Genomic DNA, 15,831 nt, shown 5'->3' on the forward strand with positions numbered 1-15,831 from the left:
TCCTCTTTTCCCGTTCCAACCAAAATGACCAGAAAAACCCCGTACCATTTGTAAACTCCCACTCGACCCGATTTTCCCGCCTCTCGACAATGCAGTTGCAGCTGTCATTTTCACTTGTTATTGTTTTCTTCTAGCCGCGAGAGACTAGGGCCAGCGAAACGCCACACCGGGAAAATCCTGTAATGTTGTGCCATTACGAGCGTTCCATTCCAACAGGATTTTCCGAGCAAATGGTAAACGCCCAAGGTTTCTTTTATCTTACAATGGTAATTAGTTCTTCCGGACGCGAGAATGATCCCATTTTAACTTGTGTCCCGTGGTCTTGATAGAGCGGCTTTCAATTGAGTGTCGAAAGTAATTAGCGAATTGCTTTTGTTTTGCATTACTTCACTCAGTGATTGGTTCAAAGTTCTCGCGCCACTTTTACAACTTTTACGATGTGAAACTAAAACCAATCGTGGTTCAAGCGTGCACATTTTCCCTCGCTTTGTGTTGGCTACGTGTAATTACTTCGAGCTTTGATGGGTTTACTGGATTGTCTCCGTCCTTTTTGATTGGCCAAAGTAATTACTTACGACACTCTATTGAAACTCGCTCAATGATCAGCAATAGCTGATGCGTGTTCTTGAAAATAAATGTTGCAGCATACGGAACGTCAAGTCAAATTTAAAATGCGTTGCTTCACGATGTTTATTACCGCCTTGTGTGTTATTTTTCTTATTAAACTTCGGTGGCCGAAGAACAAGAGTCTCTACAGTACAGCGAAGTTCTAAGGCCATGATTTTCCGCAAATGATTTGAGATTCTGCATTTTGCTAAACGCGATAACCGAAAAACTGAGAAGAAAACTGCGAAACGTTTTGTCAACAAAGCTCACGACAGGAAAAGAGAGCTAGGAAAAACCTTCATGAAATAGACCCTATGCAAAAATGGCTGCCTTTATATTATTTTTTTTCATATTAAAAAGAGTCCAACTAACCTCGTTTTTGAGACGAAAATTCTAAAGAATTTGTTATCCCGAACGAGGTTAGTTGGGCTATTTTGTATATGAACAAAAGAATAATTTAAAGCAGCCATTTTTGCATAGGGTCTATAAATGTGTGAAAGAAGGAGTAACGCACCCTTCTTGAGCAAAACATTCATATTTCGAACTCAAGATACCAATAATTTTGTCAAGTCCAGTTGATTATTAAGATTAAACGATTTTGTTTCACTCTTGATCCTCAATGGCAAGCACAGTATACCGAGCAGGCTTGTCAGATGACTTCTTTAACGCCATCAATGCAGTTCCCGCCAAACAAGCAGCGCGCATCAGCAACAACGTAATCAAAAGAGCAGGATTGGAACCTAGAATAAATGAATGAATGAATGACTATATTTAAGTGTCAGTAATATTAAAAAACTCATTAATAAAACAAAAGACAAATTAGTTAATCAATACATGTATCTGTATGCCTGATACAGATTACTCTTCATTTACCGTTTCATTCGATTTTCTGTTAAAATGTCTTGAATGACCATGGCTTCGCCTCGAGTTTGTAAATGTGATACAGGTCTGCCGCTCATATTGTATACTATATTACATAGCAGTATACCACCCCTACCCCCAGAAAATCAATTCATTTGGAAGGGAGAATCCTTGTTATATACTTCCAGGATTGTTATAACGCCAAAGCTAATGTGTGACTCTGAAAAAAAAAACACTGCCTAATTGCGAAGTACAACTAAAGCCTAAGCTTCACATCTATATCATCCTCTACGGGTGTATGACGAACTCACAAGGGCCCACCATCAAGTTGTCTGGTTAACTCAATTGGTCATTGAAGCACTTCACGGTTATCCGAGATCGTGTTCAGGTTTTACTTTCGTTACTGCTCAATAACATTCAAAACTGGGGCGCTGTTCAGTCTATTACATGCCATTTTCCGCAGTTTAAGTCTTTCATGTATAGTCCCTTTATACCTTTAAATTTTAGCGAAGTCGGAAAGAGGCAAATTCCTCAACTTTCTCTCATAAAACTGGTTTGGAGTGAAACATCAAATTTTGGTTTTGTAATGTTTGATAACGACTGTATGGACTCTAGATGGTTCGGATTTCACTAAACAGCTACAACACGAGGAGATCGCACGCCATGTTGATTTCCCAGCGTACCTTTACGTGCACAGGCATCCAATTTCTTACTACACTACAGGTTAACCACGGTAAGAAAACTTTGTTAGGTGACGTGTCGAGCACCAGTCCTTCGTCCGAGCGGTGGTTCATTTACCTTTAATAACTCGTTTGATAAGACCAAGTTTTCATGGATTCTGTCTGTCCGACTAAATCTACAAAGATGAGTCGAATGCGGAAGTTTTTGATAATCTATGTGTAGTAGCAACAACAAAGAAAACGAACAGAAACGATGCCATGATGCCCAAACTTTGAATATTCCTCTTTTTTTCATACGAGTCCTCTGTTTATTGACTCACCACTTTTGTTCGCTGCTTTATCGGCCTTTTCTTCTCGCCTCTTCCGAGATTGGTGGAGTGGCCCCTGGGCTAAATGATATACGTCATCAATCATGTGATCACTCACTTCACGGGTTTGTCGGACTCTTGACTGACACTTTTTTGCGCACTTGGAAGATGGATCAGTTGCATTGCACAAGATCACGTGACAGTGAATGAACACAAATGGATGATCAGCGATGAACTTAAAGGCTTCCAAGCTAAACCGTTGGGCACTTAATGAATGCGCAGGATAGAACTTAACTGTGCTATCGTTTGGGCATCTAAAATATAATAAAAAGCATTACAATATTATGCACCTTAAAACAGATGGTAGATAGCGCGTCACAAGGACATTTCCCTAGAGATGGAAGCCCAGATCAACGTTTTATGCTACTGACTACACGTATACTTTTGTTTATGCGACCTGTGTTTATCTCTTTTTCAAAAAAAAGTGATTGCTGAACAATTCACTGACCCCTTTGCAATGAACTCGTACTTCAGTGGATTCTTGTGATTCTGACTGGGCGTGGCAAAACATCTGTCAGCCATGATTGATACCTGTTTATCACTTGAGGTCACTGACACCTCAAAGAACAGAAGCTTGCGCAGCCTTACAGCAACAGGAAAGTCATCCTTCATATACGGACTCACGAATCTCTTGTCAGGAAAATATTCAGAGACAGGCTAAACTTTCCTTTGCCTTCATCGCTAAAAACGAGTTTTCTGTTATTTGGCTTCCAATCAATTGCAGAAGCAATGCCACCTCGAGAAAACATACAGCTAAAATCGATTTCCAGTTCACGCACACGAGTCACTACATTCCCATCAATGACGGGAATTTCTAACACTGCATTGGAATACACGATGTTGGAAGGAGTGTTCTTGCGGGTAGTGTTGCAGCCAGTCAGCGGTGTTGAGAGTATAAAGTGTGCGCTGGTTTCTGTTGCTTTGCATATGGTGTCCAGGAGTCGAAGGTGCTCACGGTCAATACCACGGAGAAGAGACTTGGGGATAATAATGGTCATATTCTTGCTGTTGCATCACACATCGACAGCAGGAGCTAAAAGAGAATTGATCGCTTAGTTTAATTAAGGATGATGCTCTAGACAAAAGTTGACTCATGAAGACACGATTCCCGCTGGGGTCGAAAATGTCTTTGTAAATACTGGTGGTAACCTCTATGCTAGTGATTTTCTTTTCAAAGGTTTTGCTCGAGGTCATCACTTCACGAGTTGATACGGTGGGGCGGAAAAAACACTGTTCACTTAAAGAAAAAACCTCAAGAATGCATTTCTTATCGTTTAGAGTTCTAACTAGCAATGTAATTGAAAGCCTGGCTTTTGCTGACCTCTTATTGATCCCTAGTGTTGTAATTAAATTACTAGCAAAAGCCACCGTTTTAAAAGTCAATACTTTCATGTCCAATTTGCACATAAACGACCAAGTGTGGGTATCAGGACTTATGACATTGGGGAATTGGGTACTTCTGTGATGCTTGGGGTAGAAAATTTAAAATATGGAAATCCTAGAGGATGTCCCCTGGGTGTGCACATTAAAGGGGGAACCAGTCCCTATAGATATGTGCGTACCATGAAGGACCATGTGGACAGTTGAACGAGCAGCATTCGCTGTCCATTTTCCACTGTCACGTGATGCAACTGTTCCGTGATATTTTCACATGGCAACTGGTGTTAAGAGACGACCACTTGTACAAAGACACTAAAATTTCAGATAACATTTTGCACTGACTTAATGTGACAAAGAAATCACACTAAAGCGGGAACCAATCCCTACAGATGTGTGCGTACCATGACACGTCTTATTATCTGATGATAGGGTTAGCCCCGAGTCTGGACATTCACATTTATAGCCTCCTTCAGAATTAACACACTTTTGGCTGCAGCCGCCATTCTTTGTTTCCAAACATTCGTTGATGTCTGAAACAAAAATGAATAATCACTCTAACTTTCTGACCTGTAGTACTAAAGAAGATTGCGAGCAGTCTACCTTTTGCTCTAAAGTCGCTGAAACGAACGCGTGCGTTGAACTTTATAAATGGCAAAGATTCAGTGCTGAACCTTCGCGTCGCATATACCGCCGGTGTCGGTTAGAGCGACACGCAGCGCGATCGCAGTCCACAACGTCTTTAGAGAAAAAGAGATACTGCTGGCACTGTAGTAATGAAGCCGTATAGCTCCAGATATCACCATTATAAGAAAATTCACAGGAACCTGTCCAAAGAAAGAAATTTATTGAGCCATGTTCGACCACCGACCATCTTCCGTGCACTCTTTATAAGACGAAACTTGTGGACAGCGGAAGGAGCAGCATTTGGTGTCCATTTTCCTCCGTCACGTCACGCAACTTTTCGATGATATTTTCACATAGTGACTGGTGTTAAGAGACGACCACTTGTACAAAGACACTAAAATTCAGTTAACATTTTGCACTGACTTAATTTAACAAAGAAATCACATTAAAGCGGGAACTAATCCCTACAGATGTGTGCGTACCATGACATGTCTTATTATCTGATGATAGGGTTAGCCCCGGGTCTGGACATTCACATTTATAGCCTCCTTCAGAATTAACACACTTGTGGCTGCAGCCGCCATTCTTTGTTTCCAAACATTCGTTGATGGTCTGAAGCAAAAATGAATAATCCCTCTAACTTTCTGACCTTTACTACTGAAGGAGATTGCGAGCAGTCTATCTTTTGCTCTAAAGTCGCTGAAACGAACGCGTGCGTTGAAATTTCAAAATGGCAAACATTCAGTGCTGAACCTACGCGTCGCATATACCGCGGGTGTCGGTTAGAGTGACGTTCCGCGCTCTGGCAGTCCAGAACGTTTTAAGAGCAAAGAAGACGCTGCTGATAGTCTAGTACTGAAGAGATATAGCTCAAGTTGTCGGGAACACAAGTCATGAATTTTGTCGGCAAAAAAAGTAAAAAACAGCTTAAGAGTTTGAGGGAAAAAGGATTTATATCGAGGCATGAATCTACGAAACGCTAACTCTGCTTGAAGTCGCACTAGTTTGCTGAAGAATGCACAATAAAGCTAAACACATTAATTGGATGAATTTGGCCACGTATGTGGCGTGTTTAATTTGATCCAGGACACTTAATTGTGGTTTACAGGATTACCATTGTTGAGCAAAGGTGGGGCGAAAAAGACGCGCCCACATTACTAAATGTACGCAATCAATCCGATGTCTGGTGACTGGGGATGGGGGGAGAGGGAAAATGTTTTCTTCGCGAGATACCAACGGTACGAGGGCCAAGGGAAGAAGGGCGAATTGCTCCAGAGAAATATCTTTTATCCTCTAGGGAACGCCCCCGTTTATTTCCAGTGGTGATACTTGACACATACCAGGCTTACGGATTAATGCTTGACCGTCATGGCTCGACATAAATAACATTATGCGTGCACAGAATGTTTGGTTTTGTTTTATTTTCTCATCTTTTTAAGCTTAGTTCCCAGGGCGCCTTATTTTTTTTTGTTATTTTGATGACGCGGTACGCTTACGTCGATTGTTTCACTCAAAGCAGTGTCTGTCTGTTGGCGTTTTTCATTCAAACGTTCACTTTAAAACAAATTGATTTACGTTGTTTCATATGAAATGTGAACTGTGCGTATTTGTGTACAAACCTTTGCAGCTGACTGTCCTCACATCTCGGCTCCAGACTCCTAGTTTAATGCACTGCATGGACGTAGGGCCGCTCAGTCGATATCCGCGGGAGCAGGAAAACGAACAAGTTGATCTTTAACGCTGATTGGACGAGAGACAACGTAAAGGAGAGACACGCACGTCACTCCCTAAAAAAAGCCTTTGACAGTTTGCTGCGATGACAAAAAACAATAGAAAATAGAAAAGTAATGAGTTGTGTTGACGTCAAATAGCGAGGATCGTTCAACGTTTTCTTGCTTGCGCTGTGCACCATTTTGCCCTTCTGAGTGGTCTTATCAGCACCATTCTCTATTCTCGAATTCCCCATAATACACTTTGTTTTTCCCCCAAATTTTGCATAAACCATTGTTGCAAAATGCTCGAGGGAATATCCAGTGTCCTCAAAGGCATTTCAAAGGAATACTTTAAGCAAAATTGGGGGGGGGGAAAGAAACAATGTGTATTATGGTGAATTCAAAAATGGAGAATTGAGGATCTTTCCACACTTTGGATGGAACATTTTAGGCCGGTAAAAAGTGCTTTTCTTGAGAAAGACATCATACTACCTTTTTCTGATTATCCATGTAATACTGCTCAAACATTGTTGCTGAGGAAACAACAATCGTTGGACAGTTCATACTTCGTTCATTTGTTCCGGCCCTTCTAAGCAAGGCTTAGCAGACATGTCAGCGAAGGAGACTGCAGATAAATGAACGACGGTCATATTACTAGGAAAAACTCTTTTGGGAGTCGAACTCTACTTCAAGCCACCTTTTTTTCTTCTTCAATAAATCGATATAAGGTAGGTCACGTAAGCTACACATTGCATAAAGCGCAGTCCTTGATATTTGTTGTTTGAACTCTTAGTTATATATCATGAACCACTGTAAATACTGTAAATTCTCGATTAAGCGCCACAGTGGCTAGTACGCTCTGGGAGCGGAGCTTAACAGTGAGAGGAAAAACCCTATGTCAGGTGTTAAGTAGCCTTATCTCCAAAGGAATACTTCTTGTCTATTTAATTTTTGCGTGTAGCTTACCTTTTTATTATTTTGCTCGGAAAAAGAGTGGGGGTTTAAGAAATTAAATGCTCCTAAAAGGCCTTATTAGAAAGGGAGACGAAATAGGAGATTTACGGCATGTTTTTCTTTAATTTTTGTATTAGCGCCTTCCAGTTGTGTTGAATTAGAGCTACAAGGAGCACTGTATGTTTGGTAAACTTTGAGAAACGTTTTATTAAATTGGCCTAAGACAGCGAAGATAGGCACATTCGTTTTTTGAGAAAAGATCAATACTGGAAAGAAGGAAAACAAATTTTAGTGACGAAGACAACTCAGACGTTCTCAGAAATCTCTCGAGTTAATTTTTGTTTTAAAGTCATCTCTTTCAAAGTGCAATGTAAGGTTCGAGTAATTACCGATAGAAAAGAAAACAGACGTAAAACGGAAAGTGGCCTATGGCGTCACTTTTTCACACTTTTAAATAGTTCCCTCACCGTTGGCTTGACAAAGGTAAAGCAGAGTGTCACTGCAGTGTTCATCGTTCCATTTCCCTTGATATGAAGAAGAGTACATCTCTCCACAACCCTCATGGTAGTTATTAGGCTCTCCTGCATACCAGTTAGTGTCAGTAACCCGTGATCCGTCGATCCAAAGCCACTGCGAGCTGTGCTTGGGGTTCCTGTGCAAACCAATCCACACAGTGTTCCTCACTTTGCACCAAACTGCTTGTTGCTCGGTACGCGTTTCCAGCATGGCAAGCCTTGATCCCATTGCTTCCCAAGCTGACTTTGCTGCATTCCAATTCACGGACGTTGATGAGACTTTGTAGCACGAGCCGTTTATAAGTTGCCATTTTCTTGGGCACACTCCTAGATTATTTTGAAGAAAGTTTCTTTTTGATTCTTTTTTCCTTGCGAAAAACAGACATGTTGTTATCTCTACATACGTGACAGTCCAATGAGACTCCTCAAAATATTAATGAAATCACAATTATATATAATTCCCAAGAGAGAATAAAAACAATGCTTATGCAAACTTTTGAAGGGACAAACATAGAGTATTGTGGTATTTTTGATATTGGCTATTTACGAAACACACTTAAGTATCACGATTTACGACTTCAGCTGTAAGTGTCCACCTAAGTGTTGCTTATGCAATGGAATTTACGAGGGTTGCAAAAACATTTTAAGAGATTAACCTAAAATTATTGCTCCTAATTTTACGGGGGTTCCTATGGAGCTCCCGTGTTTTTATGGAGGCACTGGATGAAAAACTGGGCTACCAAACATTTGAAGTGATTAGACATCTATATGGTTGTTTTCAAAACTGTACTGCGTTCTGCCCCCAAAGATTTGCATTGTTCACACTTCACTGAAAAAAACTGTTTTAAAGTTTTCAGGAAATATTTTTTTCAGACAATAGATCATTTTTCTTCGTTAACATTAATAATGGTTATTGTAAATAGTTTTAATAATACACAGTTTTGTTTAAAACAGTTGTGAACAGTAGTTTCTATATTTTAATAGATTTCTTGGCAATACCGGTATTTGTAAATAGTAGTCTCTATTTTAATGACGCTCTTCTGTTTTCACGTTTCGCCGGAAGACCGTTTTGTCATTAATTAATGTGATACCGTGGTTAAATAAAGATATGATGATGATGATGATGATGATGTTACGTTACTTTACCGAAAAAAAAGTTGCACAAATTCTGCACGATTTAGTCTTTCTTCTTCATTTATTTGTTATTGTGTCGTCTTCACCTAGAGTTCTTCATACAGGGGAATATATCTGCGTAATTGTGTAACATGCAGCGCAACAAAACGGCGTGAAACGAAGCTGTTTAAAGCATGCCCATTTTCTTATAAGGATGCTGATACTTCGTTCAGACACTACACGAGCATATATATGGGCCATACTTACTCTCTTTAAGGTGGCTCAAACCTGTTTCAACACTTCGAAGAGACACTACGACACTGTATCACGTAACAGCAATTTTATGGTACCATATGAAACACTAATTATTTCAAAACAAAATTCGGTCATTATTGTGACGTAATAAATTACCTTGGCGACGGGAAAGCCCGGCAAAAACACTCCATATTTTGGCTTTAGTTGCCAATATCTCAAAAACGAACTAAGTGACCCCCCTTTTATATTGCTGAAAAGTAACCAGAGGGCCAAGATGATAGTTTTTGAAAAGTTTAGAAAAATTTTGTACTGCAGAATAACACCCACCTTTAAAAAAATCACGTATTTAAAGTGACACTGATTCCGCTCCATAGCACTTCTTAAACTTCGCAGAAAGTTTCATCTTTTTCATGAGGATACCTAAACTTCGAGCCAGGATTCGAGCAAGGATCCGAGCCAAGATCCGAGCTAGGATCCGAGCCAGGATCCGAGCTAGGATCCGAGCGAGGATCACAGCTAGGATCCGAGCCAGGATCCGAGCTAGGATCCTAGCCAGGATTCCAGCCAGGATTCGAGCTACAATTATCTTTTTCCGCTATTTTGAACGTGACATGTCACATAACCAGGTTTCCTTGTTTGTGTTTCCGCTTGTGTAAGGTAAGGTAAGGTAAATTTATTTCGCCAGGGTGGCCCATTCAGCAACGAGGCTGGTATTGAGAGGGACCCTGGACTAAAAATATAATACAAGTCACAAAGCATTTGGAGTAACGCGTAGGAAGCGAACTCTTGACTTTTTTTGATAGCACCCAAGTTTATGTATTTATTCAAGTCGACACTTGTCTTTTATGCCCGTTGTTCGTCCCAAGATCGGGATAGAGGTATGTGCATTTATGTTCTGAACCTCTACACACTCTTTGTTTATGCTTATTGGTTTTAGTACGAAGTAGAACACTGGGCAAGATACTTCGAGTAAGTAAAATGCTAACCGTTAACTTCCTGTAGGGGTAGCTGGGGGCGTGTATGAACTCCCTTGCAGGGTAGGTGAGGTACGTGGCCCCTTTGAAAATACTAAGAAATTGCTTCCTACTCACTCCCCATCGATTTCTTTGGTCCTTCGCATATTCTAGGGCGTAGGGGAGAGGATTTTTTAATAGCAACATCGAAAATAAAGATGGTGTCTTGTATCGTGGTTTTCTTCTAGATGCAAAATTCTATACCTAGAACCAAAACACACCTTTAAAGAGATCAAAATGGTATAAAGGAATAAGCATCAAGAAGACTCGAGCCATGGCTAAGAGGGTGACAATGACTTAGAAGCAATGATATCGTGCTTCGGGCTGCAAGAGGTCTGCCTGAGTACAGGAAAAAAAACCAAAACAGCGCAACGGAACACTGTTTAAAATGGACTTTCTCCTGCTGGCTTATTTACGGTATGGGAATATTGCTAGTTCAACCAAATGTATTGCTTATTTAAAATAAGCATTCTCTTCTAGGGGGATTGTTTTGTTGTTATCTATATAAACGGTCCAGCTGACTTTCACATTCTCAACAGATGGACAACTAATTATTAATTTGGATAGTACAGATGCACTTTTGGGGAATGTTTATATCCAAGTCACTATTTTTCATGAACACGAACTCTATGTCATTCACCTAATTATTATTATGCAGCGTTATAATCCTGGCTCGGATCCTGGCTCGGATCCTGGCTTTATACTTAGTTTATCTCGTAAAGAACCCCCAAAATGTATTGCATAATTTATGGTATGGGGAAAGTAGTCTGTGGGATGAACATCCCTCTCATCTTTCCGAAGTGGGCCAGTTCCTCAAAACGCTCTAAGCTTCTCAGGTTCTTTTAGTTTCGTTCAAACGAATGCAGCTAACTTCCTTTTTTCTCCTTTTGAAAAATTGTCAAATGATCACTTGTTCAGAATAGGCGGTTATGAGTCCTTAAGAGAAAACAAAGGCAACGTCAACGAAAACGTCACTCCAACATACAATTGAACGCTATCGCAAATATTTCACGATTATTCCGTCTTGTTCGACACCATGTACAGCACGTTCGCACCGTTAACCTGTAACTGGATGAATACGAACGGTTTTAAAGTAAAAATAAAAAATGGATGGTTCTTCTTTATATGCTCACGTTGTCCTCAAAAAGCTAAAATTTGGTGATTTCATGTTGTTCTTTTGCACGGAAATTCGCACAGTACGAGCATTTTTCTATTTTAACCATGAATCACATCCTCGCTTTGTGGCATTTAGTGTCGTTGCCGTAGCCGTCGTCTTTGCTTAAACCCCAAGCGGTCTTGTGTTATTCTGTTTATTAGTATTAAATGTAAATGGAAGTTGAATACAAATCCAGTCGGCGAAATTAATCTTCAAATAACAACAACGATCTTTTCTTTCTGTGTGTGGATCAGTTAGTATTCCGAAACAAAGGAGAACTTTATATAGGTTCCATTTCCTATCATCTACTATTACTGTTTTTTTTTTTTGGGAGGGGAAGGGGTGGACTTATATTTACCTTAATAGTATAAGGTAGACTGCTTTTCGTTAAGAACTCGTTAATTTCAAAAAGCAGTTGAATTAGTTCACTTCATTTTAATCTCTTCATCGGGAAAAGGAACAAAGTGTAGCAAATAAAACAACACACGTATGAGTTGTCACCATTTAAACGGCATGGCTTCAACATTTTATGGTTAAATTCCACAGTCAGATTGGTGATGTACTGAGATGTGATTTAAAAGATTCGTCATAAGATTACTACTCAGTGTGTTTAAAACAAATCAATTATACCTGACGTTTTGTACTTGGAATGCTTCCTTTTGCGTTTGAAGACCCTGAAATGGAGATTTCTAAGCTGGTAGTAAAATAGAAAAATTTGTTAACAAAATAGAACATCGTTCACTAAAAAAGTTCAAAACAAAGGAACGCAACTTACCACTTATTGGCAGATCTTTAAGGATTGTTAACGGCCCTAAATTTAAGGAAAGTTAAAAGCGTGGCCTTCAAGGACTGTTGAAAGGGTGGCCTCTATGAAGTGTTAAAGGCAAAGAAATGGTAACTGAGCATAGCCTTTAAGAAATGTTAAACGCGCTGCCTCTAAGGATTCTTAGAGGCCACGCATTTAAGGAATATTAAAAGCGTCGCCTTTTGTTAAATGCGTGGCCTGTAAGGGATGTCAAAAGAGTGGCCTTTAAGAAATGTTCAAGGCACTGCCCTTAAGAAATGTTATAGGGGCCGCCTTTAAGAAATTCTAAAAGCGTGACCTTTAAGGAATGTTAAAGGCGCTGCCTTCAAGAAATGTTTAAAGCGTGACCTATAAGGGTTGTTAAAGGTGCTGCCTTTAAGAAATGTAAAAGGCGCTGCCTTTAAGAAATGTTAAAAGCGTCGCCTTTAAGAAATTCTAAAAGCGTGACCTTTAAGAAATGTTAAAGGCGCTGCCTTTAACTGAGAAATGTTAAAAGCGTAGCCTTTAAGAAATGTTAAAGGCGCCGCCTTTAAGAAATGTTAAAAGCGTCGCCTTTAAGAAATAGGGAGCTTACGAAACGAGGACGACGACGGCTACGAGGACTTCATTTAAAAATACAAGTTCGCGTTATTCATATCACTAAGAAACTATTTCATGTCGTTTCGCGTTAAAAATGTGTAGTAACTGTCGAGGAATTAAATTGGTAGGAATGGGTTGGAAGCGTAGGGAGAGAACTGAAACTTCATCGTCATTAGCTAACGTCCTCCAATGAACCTTGAATTTGGTCATTTCAGTCGTCATTTAGGAGATGACGGCAAAGAACTGTACCAAAATGTAAAACGCACGTGCAGAGCGTGCAGAGCCATTGTTTTTGCTCACTAAACCTATTGTTTTGTAGCGTCGTCGTTGCCGTCGGCGTCGTCATTTCGTAAGCTCCCTAATGTTAAAAGCGTGACCTTTAAGGAATGTTAAAGGCGCTGCCTTCAAGAAATGTTTAAAGCGTGACCTATAAGGGTTGTTAAAGGTGCTGCCTTTAAGAAATGTTAAAAGCGTCGCCTTTAAGAAATGTTATAGGGGTCGCCTTTAAGAAATTCTAAAAGCGTGACCTTTAAGGAATGAATGTTGAAGGCGCTGCCTTCAAGAAATGTTAAAAGCGTGACCTCTAAGGGTTGTTAAAGGTGCTGCCTTTAAGAAATGTTAAAAGCGTCGCCTTTAAGAAATGTTAAAAGCGTCGCCTTTAAGAGATGTTATAGGGGTCGCCTTTAAGAAATTCTAAAAGCGTGACCTTTAAGGAATGAATATTAAAGGCGCTGCCTTCAAGAAATGTTAAAAGCGTGACCTCTAAGGGTTGTTAAAGGTGCTGCCTTTAAGAAATGTTAAAAGCGTCGCCTTTAAGAAATGTTAAAAGCGTCGCCTTTAAGAGATGTTAAAGGCGCTGCCTTCAAGAAATGCTAAAAGCGTTACCTATAAGGGTTGTTAAAGGTGCTGCCTTTAAGGAATGTTAAAGGCGCTGCCTTTAAGAAATGTTAAAAGCGTCGCCTTTAAGAAATGTTAAAAGCGTCGCCTTTAAGAAATGTTAAAAGCGTGACCTTTAAGAAATGTTAAAGGCGCTGCCCTTAACTGAGAAATGTTAAAAGCGTAGCTTTTAAGACTTTAAAAAATGTTAAAGGCGCTGCCTTTAAGAAATGTTGAAAGTGTGACTGGATCATTCGTAGGTGTGACCTTTAAGAAATGTTAAAGGCGCTGCCTTTAAGGATTGTGAAAGGTGCTGTCTTTAATGATTGTCAAATGCCGTGCAGTGAAGAAATGTTAAGAGCGTGGCACTGGTCTTTAAACAATGTTAAAAGCGTGGCCTTTGAGGAATGTTTACAGCGTGACCTTTAAAGATTAAAGGCCGTGATTTTAGTAAGAAACATTAAAGGTCCATGCTTTTTAGAAATATTAAAAGCGTAGTTTTTACGGAAAGCTAAAGGCCCTGCAAGCGCTTTTAAGGAATTTTTCGAGGGTGGCCTCTATACAATGTTAAAGGCTCTGCTTTCAACGAATGCGTTAAAGGCACCGTCTTTTAAGTGTCCCTGTGACCAAAAAATCAATTCATATTTTTCTTTGGAAAACACTAAGTCACCCACGTTTTAAGCCTGGATTTCAAAAAGACACCTCTTTATTTTAACTGTAATTTTCCTATTTAATGGTCCGCCATTACTAACATTATGTTCTTGAGAGAGCTAGATCGAGGAGAAAATGACGTCAAAGGCTCACCACTTTAAGAATGCAATACGTGTGTACGCCGCAGAATTAATATGCAGCACTGGGGTTTTGGGCTTTCAGACTTTTAAACTCGCACTTTGCATATATAATAAGCTGCGTTCACACGCTGAAATTTTAAGCTAGTGAGCCTCTGACGTCACTTTTCCCTGGATCCAACCATCTGAGGTCCAATCGGTCAGTTTTGAACGTGATTAATGGCGGACCGTGAAATCCAAAACTTACACTCAAAGTAAACGGCCTTTGGATAAAAATCAAAACTCAAAATTTTGCCAGTCCGGCGTTAAGCAAACACACTTTCAAAATCTGAAGGAAAAAAGGAAGTGGTTTTTTTGATCACAGGGGCACTTTAAATAATTTTTAAAGGTATTGCCTTTAAGGAATGTTCAAGCCCCTTAATTTATTACTTTGAGCCATTGCCTTGAAAAAACGATAAAACGTTGCATCTGAGCAACAAGTCCTTAAGTCTGGTTAAGAAACAAAGAAAGTGCAAATAGGTTAGCTTTTCAAATAGGTTCGTTTTTGAAAAGCAGTGCGCTTAGCGATAGTTAGGGGGTGCGTCTTTACGTAGGGTCTTTTTTGTTCACCGAATTACATAGGGTGGTTTTTGGTTATCTAGTTGGTCATATTTTATAGGAAGGGTTGTGATCAGCTGCTACGAATGATCCAGTTTTATAATTTTCTTGCGAAAAACAGACATGTTGTTATCTCTACCTATGTGACAGATGTGTGCGTACCATGACATGTCATATTATTTGATGATAAGGTCAGCTTCGGGTCTGGACATTCGCATTTATAGCCTCCTGCAGAATTAACACACTTGTGGCTGCAGCCGCCATTCTTTGTTTCCAAACATTCGTTGATGTCTGAAAAAGTATGGATAATCACTCTAACTTTTTAACCTTTGGTACTGAGGGAGACTGCGAGCAGTCTCTCTCTTGCTGTAAAATCTTTGAAAGGAACGCGTGCATTGAACTTACAATATCGCACACATTTAGTGCTGAACCTGCGGATCGCAAATACCGCGGGCGTCGTTAGAGCCAAGCGCCGCGCGATTGCAGTGTACAAAGATTTTAGAGCAAAAGAGAGACTGTTCGCAGTCTAGTACCGAACAGGTATAGCTCAAGATATCAACATTGTAAAAAACTGTACAGGAACTTCGCCAAAGAAAGAAATTGATCGAGCCATTGTTCACCAGCCATGCCATGGTTCACCCAGTGCGCTTTCATTTGTTTTTTGTGGGAGGCACGGTCGCCTCATGGTTAGTGCGCTCGACTCCGAATCAAGTGTTCCGGGTTCGGGTCCTGGCCGGGGACGTTGTGTTGTGTTCTTGGGCAAGACACTTTACTCTCACGATGCCTCTCTCCACCCAAGGGCCAGTTGTTCAAAAGCCGATTAACGCTAATCCCAGGTTAAAAATTAACAAATACTATTCAAGGCTGATATTCGGTAAACTTTACATTAGAAGAAGTCAATCATGAAAAACAAAAATAAGCAGAAAAACCTTTCACTAAAAAGTTGAAA

At 40.0% G+C, this 15,831-nt stretch overlaps 1 protein-coding gene and 1 pseudogene across 8 annotated transcripts in view; both read right to left on the reverse strand.

Annotated features, from left to right (window-relative positions):
* LOC138051909 (uncharacterized) overlaps positions 1 to 15,831 on the reverse strand; it is a 121,229-nt gene that overhangs the window by 65,019 nt on the left and 40,379 nt on the right. The window lies entirely within an intron of this gene.
* The window catches only part of LOC138050970 (oncoprotein-induced transcript 3 protein-like), a 20,009-nt pseudogene continuing 5,263 nt past the window's right edge, over positions 1,086 to 15,831 (reverse strand).

This window comes from Montipora capricornis, chromosome 6, assembly GCF_036669925.1.
Source record: "Montipora capricornis isolate CH-2021 chromosome 6, ASM3666992v2, whole genome shotgun sequence".
NCBI lineage: Eukaryota > Metazoa > Cnidaria > Anthozoa > Scleractinia > Acroporidae > Montipora > Montipora capricornis.